The following is a 22233-nucleotide window of genomic DNA, read 5'->3' on the forward strand; positions in this document are numbered from 1 at the left end:
GGGAGGGAGGGAGAGGCTTTCTGTTTGCTTGCTTGTTTGTTTTTCTACAGTACTGGAGACTGAACTCAGATCTTCACACTTGCTACAAAAATGCTTTACCACTTGACTCTAGCTCTTTTGCTTTTAGTTTGTTTTTACATAGGATCTCATGCTTTTGCTGGATGAGCCTTGGCTCTCTTACCTATGTATCCACAGAGGTAGGATCACAAACAGTGCATATACCAGCTTGGTACTTTTTCATTTTGCTTTGATAAGAGTCTAACAGACTTTCCTGGACCTGCTGACTACGAACCATGATCATCAATTCTCAGCCTCCTGTGTAGCAAGGATTACAGGCATGATTCACCAGCTCTCAGCACCAGCTTGTTTTTGAAAGCATTTCAAGAGCTTTATTCCCAAGCTGCACTTCAAACTTCTGTCTCTGCCTCCAAAGCCACTGGGATATGAATATGTGCAATCATACTCAACCTTCATAAGTCATTCATTCACTTAAGTGTCTCATGTACTATAAAATATGAATTCATCTGAAGACATTTTCTCCTCTGTCACTTGCCTGCCTTCTCCATCCACTCATAAACTCGTAATAAACCCATAACTATGGTCTTTAAGTTAGAAAATGGAGTTTAAAGTTAGCAAAAGTCCTCAGAGATCACCTAGTAATCCATCAATGCAGGGAGGTGAAATGACTTGTCCAAGGTCATATAATTAGGAGGATTTCTGAGACAAATATCCATTAAGTTAAAAAAAAAAGTAATGTGGAAAAATATACTGTTATTTGGTTCTATAATTTTGTATACCAAAAGGTGCCTTTGAGCAGAAGTATCAGCCAGATGGTGGTAACTTTTTCAAAGAATCTCTAACCCAGGGAGGGAACTTAATGAAGCAACAGACTTTCACTTTCACATGGCCTTTATTTATCCTGAGCCGAACATGCCTTCTGGGACCATGGTGTGTTCCTTCTACTATGCAAAATGCAGCCCTTTCTACTCAAACAAAGGCGAGACACTACTTCTGTCGGTGAGCTTATGTGAAATCACCTTCCAAGTAGCCCCATACCTGACACCTAAGAAATGATAAATAAGTAGAAGCTTAAATGAAAAACAAGGTTTCCTTCTTCAGATAGAGGGAATGACAGAGTTTTTTTTAGTCAAGATTTTCCAGTTATGCCAATTAAAAAAGAGAAATAAATTTTACAAAATGTCGCCAAAAATATTTCCTAAGTAGTTTGATCTGAAATGAATCCAATTATTAACAGTTATTATTTAAATTGGCTTAAATTGAGAGAGAGTGGAAGAGAAAGAAGCAGCAAGAAACATCCAAATTAAACAAAAAAATTAGTAGTTAGATCAGGTATCTTAGTACATGCTTATAATCTCAGCACTTGAATGTTGAGGTAGGATGATCAAGTTTGAAGCTAGACAATATTGCACAGCAAGAACCTGTCTCAAACAGATGGATAAAGAAAGAAAAATTCAGTTAGGAGAGCTTCACTCTTTAAGCGAAATAATCATAATGCTCCTACAGTTCCCCAGACTGACATGAGAACAAGTAACACTAAATCATGATCACTTCTGAGCAAAATTTCTCCCTTTTGAATGCCAATCCCTTAGTATTTAAAGTCTATACTTACGAACTTAATGTGTCCTATTCTAACTTTTTAACCATACCATCCTATAAGAATCATAGAAAGAAAATTATTGCATAATCCCACTAATAAGTATGCTGTGGTTAGTCTGGTCCCTTCAAACCTCATATTGAAGCTCACTTGCCATTTTCTGTTACAGTATTGAATTGCACTTTTTAGAAGTGACTGATACTGTTATCTGCGGTGGGTTAGTTATTGAGAGTGATGTTGGTATGAGTTGAGCCTCTTCTTGCCCTCCTGGTCTCACACATGTGTTTTCACTGTTTGATGACTTTTACTCTGTTATAACAGGATGTGTAAACCATCATCACATACTAAATACATGCTGGTACCATGCCTTTGGGCTTCCCACTCTTCAGACTGCTAAGCCAGATGAGTTTTAGCATTTATAAATTACCCAGTCTTACACATCCTGTTATCACAGCAGAAAACAGGCTAAGAAAAGATAGGGTCTAACGCAGTAAGTCAGATATTAAGAGAGAATAGTCACCTAGAAATCCAGAGGCCCAGAGTTCAAGCCCTACTACAGTCAAAAAAGAAAATAAACATATTTATGAATCCATAAGTGGGTCTGGGGACATGGTTCAAAGTGGCAAGCATTTACCTAACAACTATGAGTCCCTAGGTTCCATCACTGAAACTGAAAAAAACAAACAATAAACCCATTAATTTTAGTATGTATTAGTATATAAATTAGTATATATATATATAAGCATGGATAATTTATTAATAAAACTAAGAAAAAGTGTTATTCAAAATAGCATCACAAAGGATAAAAGAGTAATGAATAAAATTTGATAAAAAGACATGCAAGACTTTTACAATGAAAATCCACAAATTTTGCAGATACCAAAAATCTTAAATAAATGTAAAGACATTCCATGTTTGTGGAATGGAAGATACAATATTATTAATTTGACCTTTCCTGTAAATCGATCTGTGGACTTTATTGAGATTTCAACATGCTTTTTTGAAGAAATTGAGAAGCAGATGCATTTATATGGAAATAGAAACACCTGAAGAGCCAAAGGATTTTATTTTAAAACAACCAAGTTAGAGTGCTTTCACTTCCTGACTTAAAATCTTACCATAAATCAACAAGAAGCAAGGCAGTGTAGGACTAGTATTCAGATCAACAAAACAGAAGAAAGAGTCCTGAAATCAGTCCTAACACTGATAATCAGCAGAGTTTTGGCAAAAATGCCAAGGTAATTTATTGGAGAGAGGATTTTATTCAGTAAGTGGGTACCGAGAAACCAGATATCCCATGCAAAAAAATGAACTCAGACCTTCAACCCATATCACAGGCAAAAATTAAGTAAACATGGAGCATAGGTTTAAATGTAACAGCTAAAAAAATTAACTTTGACAGGAGAATCTAAATGAATAAGGAAAGAAGATCTAAATAAGATGTAGAAGAAAATCTTCAACACCTTGAGTTGGCCAAGATTCAGAAGCATCCACCACATAAGAAAATACATAATAATTTTGATGTAATAAATAATACATAATAAATTAAATACTTAAACCTTTTTCAGTTGGAAATAACAACAGTAAGAAAATCACAGCTACTCTGGAGGTAGAGACAGGAAGGAGGAAGTTTGAGGCAGGAAGTTTGAGGCCAGCCTGGGAAAAGGTAGCAGTATGACTCTCAAAACACAAAATTAGAAAAGTTGGAAGAGCTAGAGAAATAGCCTATGTAGTAGAGTGATTGTCTGACATGTTCTAGACCCCTGGTTCTAGCCCCAGTACCAAAAGAGAAAAAAGGGATAGGGAAAGGGAGAGAGGAAAGGAGGAAGGGAGGTAAAAAGGAAAAGGAGGAAGGGAGGGAATGAGAGATAAAAAGGAAGGGTAGGAAGAAAGGAAGGAAGAAGACAAACACACTGAGGCAAAATATTTGCACAACAAAATGTTCTGCAAGACAAAGGAAGGGACTTGAACCCAGAATATATAAAGAGCTTATACAACTCATTAAAAAAGAGAAAAAAGAAAAAAGAAAGGAAATCACCAAAACATCTACAAAAGGGATAGTCATTTCACCAAAGAAGATATATGAGTAACTGTTAAGCACATGAAAAGACATTCAATATCATTATTCACTAGGCTGCAGCAAATGAAAACCATAATGAGATAGCACTTCATAGCCATTAGAAGGGCTGGCAGACTGAAAGCAACAGAGATTGCTGAAGATATGGTAAAGTAGGAGCCTCCATCCATTGCTGATGAGAATATAAAGTGAAGGACTACTTTGGGACAAAATGGGAAGTTTCTCAAAGAGTTAAACATGAAACCAACCACACAGTCCTTCAATCCTATGCTGAAGTATCTATCCAAGATAAATGAAAGCATCATGTCCCTGTGAAGACTCGTATCAGAATGTCCATACCAGCAAACACTAGAAACAACTCACATGTCCAGTTGGTGAGTGGATAGAAAAACTGTGATCTATCAATATTATGAAATATTATTTAGCATTTAAAGGACCACATACTATGTGTGTCATGCATTGCATGAGTTGGGGATGGTAGAATACACCTGTTAACCGAGCACTCAGGAGGCTGAGTTAGAATTTTGAATTTGAGGGCAGCTGGGGCTCCATAAGAACAGCAAAGGCTGGGATGAACAGTACTTGGCTAATGTTTGAAAACCCTTGGATTTAATCCCCAGCAGTACCAAAAATGAAAGGTATTCATTATATGAAGTAAAACGAGCCAGAAAAAAACACTAATGTTTGTATCATTCCTTTTTAACATAATATATATGTAAAATGTTTTTTGTGCAATGCGTAAGTATATGTTAACTCATGCTACATATATTTAGGGACAAGAAAGTAGATCAGTGGCTACCTGGGGAGAGAATGAGAGCTGGGACTGACTCTAAATGAGCATGAGACATCCTATTGGGGAACAAAAATGTTCTACCAATGTGAGTGAGTATGGTACCACCCGGAAAAGTTACTAAAAAAACTATTAAATTTTATACTTGAAACAGCTGAGTGATATATGAGATACCTCAAAAAGTTGTTCAAAAACAAACTCTAAAATAAATTAGTAAAAGCCAGCCAACCAGTGGTAGTTACACTAGTAAGTACTTAGGAGGCTGAGATCTTAGGATTTAGGTTTGAAGCCATTCTTGGCAGGAAAGTCCATGAGACTCTTATATTCATTTAACCAGCAAAAAAAACTGAAAGTGGAGGTAATAAAGTGTCAGCCATGAGTTAAAAAACTTAAAGGACAGTGCCTAGGCTCAGAGTTCAAGCTCCAGGAATGAAACTAAACACATACATATATACATACATACATACATACATACATACATACATACATACATACATACATACACACATACATACATGCTAACATATCTCTGTCTGTGTGTATGAATGTGTGTGTGTGTGTGTGTGTGTGTGTGTGTATGCTGATCCTGGGGCTTGAACTCAGAGCCTGAGCTTTGTCCTGAAGCTTCTTATTTGTTCAAGACTAGTACTCTACCACTTGAGCCACTGAGTATTAGAGATAAGAGACTCTTGGACTTTCCTTCCTGGGCTAGTTTTGAACCCCAACCCTCAGTTTTCAGCCTCCTGGGTAGATGATGACATGTGCATAGCATAATCTCTTGTAATATACATTGTTTGAACACATAACAATCTTGGAGTCTTTACTGAAACTTTCTCCTTCACAGCCATACAGATCAGGTGTCAAGGCCTTTTTGTGTTTACCCATGTGAATTTTTTTTCAGGAATCCACTTAAAATGCTTCCTTCCTACGGCCATTTCACTAATACATATTTGACTTCCTTGCATGACTTAATTTTATTATAATTATAAGTGGCTTCTCTAATTCTACTGACTTCTTATAGGTTACACAACATTAACTATATGGTTATCTTCCAGTTACATTGGTTCATCAGGCTCTACTCTCTAGTCCTAGATCTTGAACTATCCTCCTGTCAGGCAGTTACACTGTGGTAAATAATTGCCTGTCAGCTTGACTAAATTAAGGCATAGGTAGATACTTATATGACTGGTATGTCTGTGAGCATCTTCCAAACAAACAAAAAAAGATACACATTTGAATCTGAAGAAGACCCCTGGTACACACCAATGGGCATCATTCAATCTAGTGAGTGTGGATAGAACACAGAGGAGGACACTTTGTTCTCTCTTTCAGAGTGGGACATTCATTTCCTTCTGTCTTCAGATAGTGGAGCTCTCCAGGTTCTCAGGCCTTGGGCCTTATACTAAGAGTTACACCATTGGCTCCCAGAGTTCTGCAGGTTGCAGATAACCAATCCTCAGAAAACTTGACCTCCATAACCAAGTGAAGCAAGTCAATGCTAACAGATCTCTCTTTCTTCTCTCTCTGTCTTTCTCTCTATAGATAGATAGATAGATCTATATAGAGATTTCTATATCTACATAGATATAGAGAGAGAGAGATTTATATAGATATAGCTATCCTATTGCTTCTGTTTGTTTTTCATTCTTTTCTTTTCACTTTTATTACATCAGTGCATTAGCGTGTCAGTCATACAAGGGAGGAACTGTTACATTTTCATGTTTATAACAATGTATTCCAATCTATCTCACCTCCTCTATCACTCTCCCTTCCTCCCGGCCTCCTGCCCAAAACAATTTCAATGAGTTTCATTGTTCAATTTTTCATAGTTGCAAACAATATATTTCTACTGTACTCTACTTTTCATCCTCCTTGTTAGTCTAATCCCCTTCTAGCTAGTCCTTGCCTCCCTGGTTTTCGCTCTTAATAAAATCCTTTTATTCTATCAGAGTGTTTTTCTCTTCTTACAGAAAATTGAAATATCTTTCTTCTTTTTCTCCCACTTTCTCTCTCATCACCTGGATACCATCATTTATACTCAAGCTTGAGATCTTAACAAAGGCACTATATAAATATTCCTGACAATTTTGGTGGGAAAATTTCTCAGGGCTGGGGTTCATAGATCATCATAACCTAACCTACGTGGCTCTAAGCAACATTATGTTTGTTTTCTTACAGTTCTGCATGCAAGTCGAAATGCGAGCAGAACTCCCCTGTCTGAAGAGGCTAGACATGTTATCTTTACCTTTGAAATTCTCTGCCATTGTCTTTTCCAAACCCTGCCTAGTTTCTGTGTCCAGCCACAAAGCCTCTCTTAATCTGAACACGCTATATTGGTTTCTCCTTTTTTCCTATAGCACTTGCTGTTCTAATCACTTGTGTATTGTTTATGTGCATGCTCATAGTTCCTGCCTGCCAACCAGATTTTAATCTCCCAGAAAAGGGATCTCAAACTCTAGAGAAGTGTTTCTCAACTTTCATTGTATGTTGGACTCATCTGGAGATCTTTGCAAAGAACACTCCTACAAGGTTCCAATGTAACTACTCTGGGGTGCATCCAAGGTAGAAGTCATCTTTTAAAGTTTCCTTATTTCATCCTGCAGTCGAGATTGAGAATCCACTGTGTTAAAGCATGCTTTCTAACCAGGAGAGATTTTTAATTGGTTCTTAGTGGAGAGAGTGTTTTAAAATCTTATATATTAACAATTATTTTACAGTCTTTCAGTGTCCAAGTACATAAAGAGATATATGGGAATATGGCTAAAATTTCATGGGTGATTGAAGAATTAATGTCTAAAATGGCTTTTTAGGGGATCATAATGTAAAATAGGCTTCTCTACAGCCTATCAAATCACCAGTGGAGCTTGAAAAAATGCATATGGCCCAGAGATTCTGAGTTCGAAGTTTGGGTTGTAGCCCTGGATTCTGTATGTTTAGTCACCACTGACATTTCTCATATGCTTACTATATATGAACTACTGTTCTGAGAGTACCATGTATCATCTTCACATTGCAGATCAAGAAACAGAGGCATAGAGACCAATTTGCTCAAAGTCAGCCAGTTAGTAAATGGCAGGGAAAAAAAAGTTGAACTCCAACCCTTGTGTTTATGTACTAACAGTATGAAAATCACTGTCTTGGTAGGAAACATAACTTATAGTTTCCTTTTACAAGAAGCAGAATGCTTCTTGGTATAATAGAAGTACCAAAGTATATTTGTTAAGTTAATGACCAGGATATAAATAAAGAACCAAAGAATTGCCAGCTAGACAAGAATAGGACTCCCAGGCATACAGTACTGAAGTTGTTAGTCAGAGTCTCAAAGAAGATACTCTTTGGGCTGTCCAGGTTGGTTCCAGTGAAACTGGATAAAGTCTGAATGGTTTAGGTTGTACTTGGGAAATGTCCCATTTATTATTGGTGATGATTAACATAGAATTAAAGCAACCAAAATCTAAAAATCCTCATTGCTCCTTGTCCTGAAAACCACTTGAATAGAAAAGAACACAGATTCTTTTCCAAAGTTTGATAGCCTCCTTTGGAAATCATCTATGAAATCATATAGCCTATAATTAGGGAAATGCCTTGGAGCCAGGTGAAGTCTCTATACCACTGCTCAGAATAATATTTCTCAATGTATATAATAAAATTATAGGATTATAAAATCAACCAGCTACACAGATTTATAATTACCCAAATATTTTTAAATGTGTCAAAGGGTAATAGCTGTTTCTTATTAACATGTTAAAAAAGATCTAGTGACAAGTCTAAAAACAACTTAATTTGAAGTTGTGATGAATGTAAGTGGTATTTCAAGCTCCTCATAACAACTGAAATGTGATAACGGAAATATCTGCAATTTCTGTCAGTAACGCAGTCATAAGTACTGCTAACAGTAATGTGGTTTGTTGACAAATTCACAATAGAAAGAAATGCAAATTTTTAATTAGAGATCAACTACAATAAAGGTGTGACTTTTTCCCATTTTTGAGTCTCTCATGGGGACTCATGGACCCTAAACCTAGGGCCCAACCTCATTTATTAGCTAGGCACTTGTGGCTCATGCCTGTAATCCTAGCTACTCAGGATGCTGAGATCTGAGGTCCAGATTCAAAGCCAGCCCAGGCAGGAAAGTCCCTGAGACTTTTATCAAAAGTCTAGAAGTGGAGCTATGGTTCAAGTGGTACGTAGAGTGACAGCCTTGAGAAAAACAAAACAAAACACAGGGGAACATGCTCAATTCTTGGGTTCAAGCCCCAGGACTAACGAAACAACAATAAAAACCAAAAATACAAAACACACCATTTGTGTGTTTTATATTTTTACATGAAGAAATATTGAGAACCCATAGTCATAAAGGAAATACAAGTCAAAATGACAGAAAGATTCCATCTCACCTTAGTTAAAATGGCTACCGTCAATAAAATAATCAACAAGTAATGGTGGTGAGGATGTGGGGAAATGTACCATTAGTAGGAATATGAATCAGGGCACCCACTATGAAAATCAGAATGGAGGTTCTTCCAAAGCTTAGGAATAGATTGACTGCTTGAAGTGGCTCACTCCTGTAATCCTAGCTACTCAGGAGGCTGAGAGCTGAGGATCAATTTTGGAAATCAGTAAGCAAGTTCCTGAGACTCATCTCCATTCACCACCAAAAAGCTGGAAGTGGAGCTCAAGTGGTAGAGCACTAGCCTTGAGCACAAAAGCTCAAGGACAGCCCTCAGGCCCTGAGTTCAATTCCCAGGACCAGCACACACACACACACACACACACACACACACACACACACACACACACAATGCAATCTTGGATTCAATGCTCCCCCGTGCCCCAAAAACCTATATTGCACGAGATTCCTGTGAGCTTCTAGTTCAGTAAGTTTCTGTTGAAAACCAGGGATCTGCATTTTAATTGTTCGTGCATGTGATTTAACTCTTTTAGTCATGGACATTGGCTTGGAGTCTAGCTCACTTGAGACCTTTTTTTGCTGGAGAACAATTTGTGTTTCCATGGGTAACAGAAGGAAGCATGCAGTAAAGGCTTCCAGAGCATCTCCCAACAGTAACCAGGTGAGAACATCAGGTGAGTGTCTGGGGTGCCGCTGGAGAACTCTAAGGACTCTGCATGATGGCAGAGCAGCTGGTGTTCTCATCTGCAATAAAATTTTTACTAAATTCTCCATTTGCAAGAGAGGGAAATAGCCTTCCTCTCTTGGGCACTCAATCCTTTACCATCCACTCCTGCTCCCATGCTGCAAGAACAAAAGCAATAGTATCAGTCACAGTGAGATTTGAACTCCTGACAACAAAGCTACCATTCTGATGTTTCAAAGACCACACATTTTTAGAACAACTAGGATGAAGATCTCTTAAACATAAGGCTTCCTCCAACCATGTACAGGAGAACTCCTTTTCAATTTACTTACCTGCAAACTGGGAGATAACATCAGATTGCGTTCAAGCAGACAATGATTCTAGCCACTCTGTTTCAGTCATTCAACCTTTGTCCGTTTTTTTTTTTCCTGGAAGAAACACAACAAAAGGGAGATGTGTAGTTTCCTGAGCCTTTTATGTCTCTAGCCTTTCCAGTCAAGACTTTATAAGGAACTTAAAAACCAGCTAGATTCTATTTAGTAACCAGGCAATAAGATTCTTCACTCAGGACCCAACGCACCTAAACTGATAGTGTGGGCTTGAGAGTTCTTTTTATGCTCAAGAAGAACCCAACGACATATTTTTCTAAACTATTAAATGCATCTTGTTTTGTGTGTAGGTGTGGGGGTTTTGTTTCTTTTGTTTCAGATAGGATCTCACTATGCAGACCACACTGGTCTCCAATGTGTCCTCCTCTTGGGTTAGCCTTCCAAATGCTTAGTTACAAGTGAGATTGCCATGCTGAGATTACCATGCCCAGCTGAACACATCTTTTATATAAAACATTATACCAAGTTACAGTTCTTAGCAATTACCTTGTGATTTATTTCCCCCCTCTTGTTATAGAGCATTAATAACTCCCAGCAGTTAATTTATCAATGCTTTAAAAGTTTTAACTTCTTATTTAATAGGTGGTCAATGAAATAGAGAGTTTATGAATTGCAGTCTTGTTTTCCATCTGCCTTTCAGAAATAACAATAGCACTTATTACTAATTTCCTGAGGGGTTTTCTTTCCTCACTATCTCTCCAGTGCTTAAAAGTCTGAAACAGAAAATATTTGCTGAATACAACCTGTGATAGGCACTGCACTTACTACTTCACTATAATCTCAATTAATTTGATTAATAAAATACTTCTCATCAAATTCTATGTGGAAACCCCTCTGTACAGTATTTTCATAATAAAAAAAAAGAAAAATTCTATGTGGACAAATAGAGTTAATTTTACACACCTGTTTTGTTAACTAGGAAAAGTTGAGTTTGAAAAACACTGGATACAGTATCTTTACAATAAAAAAAAAAAATAAAAAAAAAGAAAAACATTGGATATATTCCAATCTCTCAGAGAATCTCTGAAAGAAAACTTAAAGTTAGTTATACCCAAAGGTTTATATTACTTAATCCAGGGGCCAGCAAATTACAGCCAAGGGGCAAATCTGACCACTGCTTCTTTCATTGGACCTTATTCACTCATTGATGTATTTCTACAGATGTCTTTTGCAGCATGCTTTCCCACTCAAGGGCAGAAGCTGTAAAAGACCAGTGGCCTACAAAATCTGAAAGAGTCACATCTGCCTCTTTACAGGAAATGTTTCTTCAGCTGCTCAAACAAGCCACTGCGCAAGTTAATCTGAAATGAGGACTAATACAAACTCCAAACCCCAAACCCTTATTTCTTAAACCTCAGTAAAGAATAAACATGCTGAAAATGTTGTATATTTTATATATAATATAAATATATATAGTCTATAATATATTATATAAATATATAATCTGTATATTTTATATCATTTTACTAAACCATCTATTCCTCAGATGAACCAGAGCTGTAAAAATTCAAATATATGGGCCTGTAAAAATTAATTTTTTTAACTCTCCATCCTAATTGTCAAGGACCATTTGGTTGTAAGAATCAACACTCTGCCCACTTTTGAACATTTACCCAAATATTCACAACCAAGACCACACTAAAGTTACCAGTACGACTACGTTTATTGCAGCATTATTTACCAAAGCTAAGATATGGAACCAACCCAGATGCCCCTCAGTAGATGAATGGATCAAGAAAATGTATATATACACAATGGAATTCTATGCTTCCATCAAAAAGAATGACATTGCCCCATTTGTTAGGAAATGGAAAAACTTGGAAAAAATTATATTAAGTGAAGTAAGCCAGGCCCAAAGAAACATAGGTCCAATGGTTTCCCTTATTTGCAATAACTAGTATATGTCTGAGTTAAGCAAAAAAGGTCAGATAAGTTGATGTTAGGGAAATGAACCCTAAGATATGTATTCAAATGTTTTTTTTTCTTTCATGTGATTGTTTCTAACACATTTATAAGATTATTTCTTTGTTGCTTTGTATGTCCCTCCCCCACGGTATAACCCCTGCTTTCACTGTATTTGATGTCGGTATAATTTGTGGAGGGGAAGGGCAAAAACAAATCGTTTAAATAGGAATACAGGTGGACCCATTGCAACAATGAGATGTACAAGTCGTTATGTCGAAAAACGAACTTTACAACTTTGGTGGGGGGGGGAGGGTCGGGTGGGGGGAGGGAAGAGTATGGGAAGAGGAGGCAACAATGCTTGATAAGAAATGTACTCGTTATCTTGCCCATGTAATTGTAACTCCTCAAAAAATAAAAAAAGAAATGTACTCATTATTTTGCCCATGTAATTGTAACCCCTCTGTACAGTATTTTCACAATAAAAAAAAAAAAGAATCAACACTCTGGAGAAAGCATAAGTGAAGACCAAACCTAAAGAAATTAAATTGCAGAATCCAAGGGTAAGAACTATCAAATCTCACACCTGGGATAGGCTGAGAATTAGAAAGCTATCAGAATCTATTGCCAGTTATTTCTCCATCTCTTTCTCTTTCCAAAATCACATACCCACTCATTTCGGTACACCCTGCCTGTTTGTGATGACACACATGGCCCACAATTAATGGCCCTCAGTGGTGAATGCAGTTGCTATATGACCTTATATATTTAGCTTTTTGGTTGTTAACCCAGTCACAGTGTTGATTTCCTGGTCCAAGCATCTAAGATCCTATTGCTAAAGAAATACATGAATAAAGATCTATCTCTCCCAATGTTGTGGAGGATCAAATTCTTCACGAAAGCTGTGTAAAGGAAAATGAGTGCTTGTCATCACTACCATGCCTTATTACAACAGTTCTCAACATGATGGGGCTAGGTGTCTTCCTTTCAGAATAAGTTCTGTAATGGACTACTATTACTCATAGAAATAGATCATGTCCTTCAGTGTTGCTTATGTGACTAAAAGGTGGAAAGTGATGTGCTCTTTTGTGATTCAAATAATTTATCATGCTAAATGGGAAAAAAGAGCCTTGTTTATTGGAAGATATATTTGGAACTAATGCAAACATGATAAATTTTGTTCCTTTAAACTATTTAATTTAGTATATGTTTTTAAACTCCAACTGATAATTAAATAGCTCACTGACATGATAATTTGCATTACTTTGATGTCTGTAATGTAACTTTTCTTTTGGCTCCTTATCCTGACCTACATATTTATTTTCTTTCTGGTTATTTCTTGTAATATTTCTGCTTTGCAAAACAGAAATACGATAAATATAACAACTTTATTAGTCCTGTGGTACAACAAAATATCTCATCTGTTGATAGATTTTAATGATGTTATCTTGTCTCTATATCAGTATAACGTATAGCAATTTTCCAATACATTTTAAGGATTGTATTTATAATGCAGAATAATCCACATACAAATTCATGTCTGAGGTTATAATGCTGACCTGAAAAATGAATGTTATACTTGTGCTATTCATTCTGCAGCTAAGTATAACCTCCAATTATTTTGCAATTGTTTTGATTGGTGTAGTCTCTTTTGTACATGAAAATGACAATTCTTTCCCAGATGAACTTATACTTTGATAATTCCTTGGTGTCAATTAGATGATCAGATTAGTGGTGTTTTTCCAGATCAAATAACACTGTCTTCTATAAACTTCCTTCTAGTGTATTTATTCTGTATTTTTTGGACTGTGAATGGTCAAGTAAATATTACTAAGCTCCTACAATGTTCAAAGAAATATTATTAAAAGTTTAGGATACAAATGAATAAGATAGTGGCTGTCTTCTATTTGATAGGGAGACCTGTTGAATTATGACACATGTTACAACAGACTAAGAGGATGAATAAACACATTAGAAAACAGAAAGAATTTTTAATTATACTGGGATGGAGACAAGAAAATCTACATATGATATATTCTTAAAGTTTGGACTTAAAAGAAAAAAATTTTTTTGCCAGTCCTGGTGCTTGAACTCAGGGCCTAGACACTGTCCCTGAACTTCTTTGTTCAAGGCTAGTGCTCTAACACTTGAGTCACACAACACTTCTAGCTTTTTCTGTTTATGTGGTAATGAGGAATCGAACCCAGCCCTTCATGCATACTAGGTAAGCACTCTTCCACTAAACCACATCCCCAGTCCTTAAAGAAATTTTTAAAAAGAAAAAAATATGAGGAGATGAGGCAAAATTACTAAATTAACACTTTAGTAATTGAAACTGTCTAGGATGGCTGCAATACATTGATAAAAATAGGTGGAACATAAGGTTGAATAAGTAAGACAGAAACAAGGTATAAATAATTTTACGTGCTACCAGAGGGGGACACTTGAATGTATGATAAAGGCAATGGGGGAAAAACACACTGAAAGTTAAATTGTAGACTTACAGAAATATGTATGTATTTTAGAAAAATAAAATGTGTCAATATGGAAGACAAATAAAATAGAAATGACTTCTATGAACATTTATTCATTTTCCACTAGCTTCCATCATTGTATAATTCATATGTTTATTAATCTTTTTGTGCATTTAACAACGCAACCTGTCAAGAATCATATTTTGAGTTATCATGGTCAGGGGTTATAGTAGTTTCCCCCATTCTTCCTGGAATTCAAATTTGTTAGGAATTTGAGTACAAGGACACTCAATGGGTCCTCGTAATTTCTATCTCTTTATATCTCTGTACTACATTCTGCATAAGATACTGTTCTGTCCTGTCAGTGTTCTGTCCTGTCAGTTCACTACTTCTGATTTTAGAAGTATTTTAATCTGTTTTTAAATCTACTATTGAATTTTTCAAGTATTGATTTATTTTCAGATCATCTTGATCATCTTTTGTACTGTATTTCTTTAAATCCCTATTAATTATTTATGCATAAATATGAGTAATGAACATAAAGTCTTCATGAATTTATTAGTTCTTCTGACTCTTTGTCATTATGTCTGGTTATTTTTGTTATTTTTTATGGTGATCTAGTAGTTCTTCATATTCAAGTACAGTACTTTTTTCATTTCTTTTTTGGGGGGGAGGGTGGGTCCAGTCATGGGGCCTGAACTCTGGGCCTGGGCGCTGTCCCTCAGCTCTTCAGCTCAAGGCAAGCACTCTACCACTGAGCCACCTTCCCAGCCCCTCAAGTACAGTACTTTTTTGAAACCTGTATTAATGGCACCTTTCTTCTATTAACCTTTTCCAGATCTCACAGGAACACTACCATCCTGGCATCACTTTGAACTTAATTTCAGATCATATAGATAGTGTAAACTCAGGCTATAATCTTCCGTGGGCCAGCTTATAGTTATGAATACTGACAGGTGATTTTCTTCTTCAGTCAGTGACAGAATATAAACTGTTCATATTATCTTGAAGTTCCCATAGGAACTTCCTCATTTCCCTTAGGAAATGAGGCGTAAGGTGGGTTTTTTCACTACCACACTGACTAAGTGTGATTTCTTCTCCATATCCAGTTTACTTCTAGATAGCGTAGGCCACTTCCTACTAAAATGTAAGATGTTTCCTCAATTTGAGAGGACCTTGAATTAATCTTCCATGCCCTGTACTCCACAAAACCTTGAAATAAAAGTTCAAATTCAAAACATTTTGTAAATGTCGCCAAAATGAAAGGTATCTTCAGGGTGAAAGTTCATGCCTTCAGTTAGTTTTAGCATCTGAGTACTTTATGTTCTTGTCATCTCACTGATACATTTAAACATGTATGTGTATATGCATCTATTCCAAAACATTTAGTGTTTTTGTTAGTTTGTTTTATAGTGAAAGTGTCAGTCCCTTAGCAGAGTATCTAATCCATCATAACACTAGATGTTTTTGTATGTCTTCTCCCATCATTCCCACTAGCTAGAACACACTCTCCATTGTGCCATTCATAAAGGTTTCTTCCTCAGTTCCAAATTCACTCTTCATTGAGGGTTGTATAAAAATACAGTTGGCTTTTTAAATAGTTTTTATTTGTAGCTGACAAAATGCTAAACTCTTGTCAACAGAGGGCAGTGGAAAGACTGCAGGAAGGAGTTTTCCTTTTTATATATGTGTGCTGCTTCAACTATTACCAGGTTGCAAGGCATGGCAATGGCTTTGGAGGTACCCACTTCCTGGGCTCTTGGTGGATTCTCCATCATCAGCTCATGAAAGCTCAGTCAACATGTGCAGTGCAGTAAGGAGCAGCCATCAGTCTCCCTAGCATTAGCTGAGACAGTTTCCTAGTAAAATGCACTCAATGAGACACACTTTTCCCTGCACCCTAAGGTGGGTGTTTACAGAACTTCCATGACAGCATCTTTCTGCCATTCACCAAGTCATGCCTGTAACCTCTTCAAAATCTCAGATCTGTGGAACGGGGATAAAGAACTTGTTCTGGGGTGCTTAATCTTAATGTTAGGGGCGATACTCTTTTTATATTATTTAGATCTCTGTTTCTTACTGGCCAGTAGTCACCTGTTGTAGTTAGTAATCCTTTATATGATATTGTCCCTGTTAATTGTGTTCAGTTTTTGCCTCTTGATTCTACATGAATATTCGTGCAATCACCGTGGTAATCTTCTCATATCTCAAGATTTACCTATGTATTGTAAGCAGTTAGGCTTAGGTATATTAAAATAAATCAAATAAAAATGTCATTTTTAAGTACAAAAATTGTTAGATATTGGCAGTTTCAAGAGATTCAAGCTAATATTATCTGTGTAACTCCTGTGACACACCACTACCAGCACATATCCTATAATTGAAAATACAAATTGTTGAAATAATGCCATTTACTACAAGATTGCAAACTTTGAAACAATTTTTACTCTTTTATATCTAATGCCTAAATGTTTAATAGAATTCATAGGTAATTTCTGTATGCTGAAAAAAATAAAATATGTTTGTTAAACTAACTGAATGCTAGGAAGTCATTTAGTCTCTCTTCTTCAATATCTTCCTCTTCAAACTGGGATAATTAACACCCATTCTATCTAATTCTAAAATTCTAAATGGACTAAATGAATATTTGTTCTTACTTCCTTAGTACAGTTGAAGGCAGATTATGTTACTGAATGTGTTATTTCATATGGGAAATTAATTGAAGAATCATGCTTTTAATGACAAGATTTGACTTCTCAAATATTATAACTAATTGTAGAATTATTTGAAGAACACAAAATCTGCTAAAAATAGAAATTGTTTAAAACCCTATTCAGATCATACAGATAAATAATACAGACAAATAACACAGATTAAATGATTATAGATAATATAATTACTGTAACTTTTTTCTGTGAACATTATAAAAAGACTAAAAATTAAAGCTTCCATATATGTATCTCATATATATGTATGTATATATTTTTTATGCCAATCTTGGGACTTTTTCTAAAATTGTTATTGTAACCCATCTGATGTACAGATGGGTTAAAGTTATATAAGTCAGGTAATGAGTACATTTCTTTTTGAACAGTGTCACTTCTTCACTCATCTTCTCCCAGTTTTCCTTCCTGACCCCTCCCAACAAATTGTATAGTTCATTTTCAACAATGTCTAGTGAGTATCACTGCTGCATTTGTTCACCCTTTGTCCACCATTTCTGTGATCCCCCTTTACCCTCCTCAAATCAGATAAACTTACCTACAAGACAAAAGGTACAAAAAAACAAAAACAGTGACAAAAGAGAAAAAAAGTAGCAAAAAGAAAATCCTCTCTGTTTCCATTTCTTGGAGTTCATTTCGCTTAATATCATTTTATATGATCATATGCACATAGCTATTGAGCTTTGAGATCCTCTACTAAGAATAGACCCTTTTGGTCTCACTATGTGAATGTCTATCATGTGCAAGCGTATTTTTTGGTCTTTTATCATCAAGTGTGTTTACTTGTAGATTTATAGGCACATTCTAGTTATAACAAATGATGGAAACCATGCAATCTTTGTTTCTTTGTTTATTTTTTCCAAGTCTTTCTATTTCTTACAAATGGTAGATATCATTCTTTCTGATGGAAGCATGTAATTCCATTGTGTATAAATACCACATTTTCTTGATCCATTTGTCCACTGAGGGGCATCTGGGTTGATACCATATCTTAGCCATGGTAAACATTGCTGCAGTGAACATGGTTGTGTTGGTAGCTCTAGTGTGTCCTTATTGGTGGTCTATTGGATAAATACCCAAGAGTGGAATTGCTGGGTCATAGGGAAGCTCAAAGTTTAGTCTGTGTGTGTGTGTGTGTGTGTCTGTCTGTCTGTCTGTCTGTCTGTCTGTCTGTGTGTTGGTTATGGGCCTTGATCTCTTGGCCTGGGCACTGTCCCTGACTCTTCACCTCAAAGCTAGTGCTCTACCACTTTGAACCACCATGCTACTTCCTGTTTTTTGGTGGTTAATTGGAGATAAAAGTCACAGACTTTCCTGCCCAGGCTGGGTTTGTACCTCGATCATCAGATCTCAGCCTCCTAGTAGCTAGGATTGCCAGCATGAGCAACTAGCACACAGCTCATGTTTAGTCTTTTTTTTTTTTTTCACAGAAAATTAAATACTTTTTTTTGTTTTTGGTCAGTCGTGGTGCCTGAACTCTGGGCCTGGGTGCTGTCCCTCAACTCTTTAGCTCAAGGCTAGTGCTCTACCACTTGAGCCGCAACACCACTTCTGGCTTTTTCCTGTGTATGTGGTGCTGAGGAATCGAACCCAGGGCCTCATGCATGCAAGGCATGCACTCTTCCACTGAGCCACCTTCCCAGCCCATTAATTACATTTTGTGAACTGGAAATATCCATGAAGGAATTGTGATCTTTTGAGGAACCTCCATATTGCTTTCCAGAATAGCTAAACAAGTTTACACTCCACCAACTATTGTAGAACTGTACCCTTTTGGCCACACCCCCACCAGTATCTGTTATCATTAGTTTTCTTGATAATGGCCATTCTAACTGGGGTGGGGTATTAATTTGCATTTCTTTTGTGGTCATTGATGTTGAACATTTCATGTCTCTTGGCCATTCATACTTCTTATGAGAAGTCTCTCTTTAAGTCTTTAGCCAATTTATTTATTGGATAGTTGTTTCTTTGAGGGTTTAATTTGGGGGGGGGAATTTTTTTAGCTGTAGCTATATTTTAGATATGAAGCCATTGCCTGACGCTTAGCTAGTAAAAATCTAGGGCATGGGTTCTGAACCTGAGCTTTTTTTAACTCAATGCTAGTACTCTACCACTGAACCATGCTTCTACTTTAAGCTTTTTTGAAAGATAATTGGAGAAAGTCTCATGGACTTTCCTGCTCAGGATGGCTTCCAACTGCAATCCTCAGATCTCAGCCTCCGGAGAAGCTGGGATTACAGGTATGAGCCACCAGCACCTGGCTCTATGTATAGTTCTTACTTTGCAGTTTTCCATCCAATGGACTGATGAGTATTTTCCTCCCTCATTAATTATTCTTTAAAACACATTTTTAGTTATTGGATAGTAATAGTCTATTATACAGAAATAGTCTATTATATGGAAAAACCATTAATAATTTATCAATTTATTTGAGTACTAAGAATATTTACAATTTTTTCAGCTAAAATAGTAGTAAGATAAATACTTTCAAAAATATCTATGCACACCTCACACACTTTCCTTTAAAAAAAATTGTGGTATACACTAGATCAAAGAACACAAACATTTTCGTGACTTTTTAAAATTTTATTTTTTAATTGAAAAGTTGATGTGTTGGAGGGTTGCAGTTACCTAAGTAAGGCAATAAGTACATTTGTTTTACCATGACTTTTTTGAAACTATTCCTGAATTTCCTTTCAGAAATCATGCACTAATTTGTACGCCAACATGAGAATAACCTTTCAATGCATATGCAGTAACACAATTTGGTGGAAAAAAATAGGCAATACTATTTACTTTCATTTGTATTTCTTTATTTCAAATAATTTAGGCGTGTCTTCATATTTCCTGGTCTCTGTATTACTTTTGATTTTAGGAACTTTTGGGCATATATATAATTTTTTTCAGTTTTATATATTTATATTCTCAATTATCTTGATTATGTGTTGATAAAATGCTAGTTTTTTCCCCTGATGTTTCTCATATTGATGTCAAGAGTTTTCCTTCCCATCTTTTTTCTTTCTCTCCTATCTTGACATAAGAGTCAGCTCTAGGGCTGGGAAGTTGGCTCAGTGGTAGAGCGCTTGCCTTGCGTGCCTGAGGCCCTGGGTTCGATTCCTCAGCACCACATAAGAAAAAAGAAAAAAGCCGGAAGTGGCACTGTGGCTCAAGTGGTACAGCGCTAGCTTTGAGCTGAAGAGCTGAGGGACAGCGCTCAGCCCAGAGTTCAGGCCCCACGACGGGATTCCCCCCCCCCAAAAAAAGAGTCAGCTCTATTCTAGTTTTTCTATCTAGTCCTAACTATTTTATTTCTATTTGTTCATTTATGGTGTATTCCATGAGATGAGAATGATTTTTTTTCTAAAACTATAAAGATATTAATTATTTAATAATATGAGGGTTATTATATTATAAAAAAATCTTTGAAAACCATCATTTGTGGAGATAGGATTTGGAAGAACTAAGTCATATACTTAAAAATTGATAATCAATATAAATTTTCAGTATTTGTTTTATGATTGCCTGATAAAGTATCGTGTCCATAATGGCCTAGCCTTTAAAAGTCTTTTATTATTTATGGTTTTTATTAAAGAGATCATTCTCCCCAACATGAATGAATGCATCTGCTCAAATGAATTTTCCTAGCTTATAAATGGTAGGCATGCTTTTGAACTTGAAATACTGTCTTTGCTAAAAGTGATATGTGTGTGTGTGTGTGTGTGTCATGATTGTGAAGAATATGGCATTAATTCTACTAGAACCTATCTATCACATTTTTCTAGTATTTTTCTTTTCCTTTTCTTCCTTGACATTAAAAAAAATGCCCCCTTTCAACTAATCACCCACACATTCAAAGTCCTTCAGCTAGGTTGTATGAGGATAAAGGAGGTTCCTGGGGGTGTTCTACTTAGGTAAAACATGGGATACATTAGAAGTCCACACCCTCAGGGCATTTCCTGTACATTTCCCACTAACAACTATTAAGGTCCTTGGAAAATACAGAATAGATAAATCTGCTCAATTTGTATTGTAAACAACAAGCTGCCACTATGTCTATGTTTCTCAGAAAAGAAACTTAACCTTTAATTTTTAAAACCTTATGTCACAAATGTCACAATATAACTATCACTGCAAATGCCACCTTCCTTGTCACACACAGGACAGTTAAATACTGAGTGATCTCTGCTTCTTCACACCTGACTTTGGAGTCTATATGGGGTAAATCTGATTGATGGAATTTATATCACAAATCAGGAAGTAGTAGCTTATTTGTCAGAATCAACAGATTAAATTATGTCAAGATTTTGGGTTTTTTTAGTTTAAGGACTTTGTAAGTAATTGCTATTAACTTGAGATTCTGGTATTTTCAGTGTCTAAGACCAGGGTTACAAATCTTTTGAGCAAGTAATTCTAATGCTTGGTTGATAGACACTATACAATATCCAATTTCTACTTGCTGAATACCATGTGCTACGTGTATACATGTGTGTATGTACCTAGAAGTTAGTTAACCAGAATTCTTCATATTGGCATTTTGCTTAATACATACTTCTTCATAGCAATCTATGGAAGGCAGTACTCTAGATACTAATATGGATGATATAATGCATAGGAAACTCATGCAACCCTCTAGAGATTACAATATGGTTGTGAAAGTAACCTTATCGTAATGAAAAGACAACATAAAGTAGGATAGAACCATTGTCTTTATTAGGGTTCCTTCCAAAGCAGAACTTTTATAAGTTATCAGTATCTGAAGCTTTCCAAAGTCTGGCTGTCTTGAAGAAAGTGTTACATGTTCTAGTGCATTGTGCCTCCGTGATTCTGTCTACATACTATTGCACTTCTCCAAATAACACCATATTTGTGTCATTTTAGGCATTTTTCAAACAATTTCCTAGGTTTTGACACCTAAAAACATTCTGTCAATCCTACTGGTTTCAGACTTTAGAAAGTCTAATACGGTTAATAGTGATTATTATTAAATTCCTTGCATTTAAAAATTCAGCCTATAATAATTTACTTTGATGACTCTGATAAAATAATTTATTTCTCCTGGGTAAAATAGATGATTTTTTTTTTGGGTCCGGTCATGGGGCCTGAACTCTGGGCCTGGGCGCTGTCCCTCAGCTCTTCCGCTCAAGGCTAGTGCTCTACCACTTGAGCC

The sequence above is a fragment of the Dipodomys ordii genome, unplaced genomic scaffold (genome assembly GCF_000151885.1).
Source record: "Dipodomys ordii isolate 6190 unplaced genomic scaffold, Dord_2.0 Scaffold111, whole genome shotgun sequence".
In the NCBI taxonomy this organism is placed as follows: Eukaryota; Metazoa; Chordata; class Mammalia; order Rodentia; family Heteromyidae; genus Dipodomys; species Dipodomys ordii.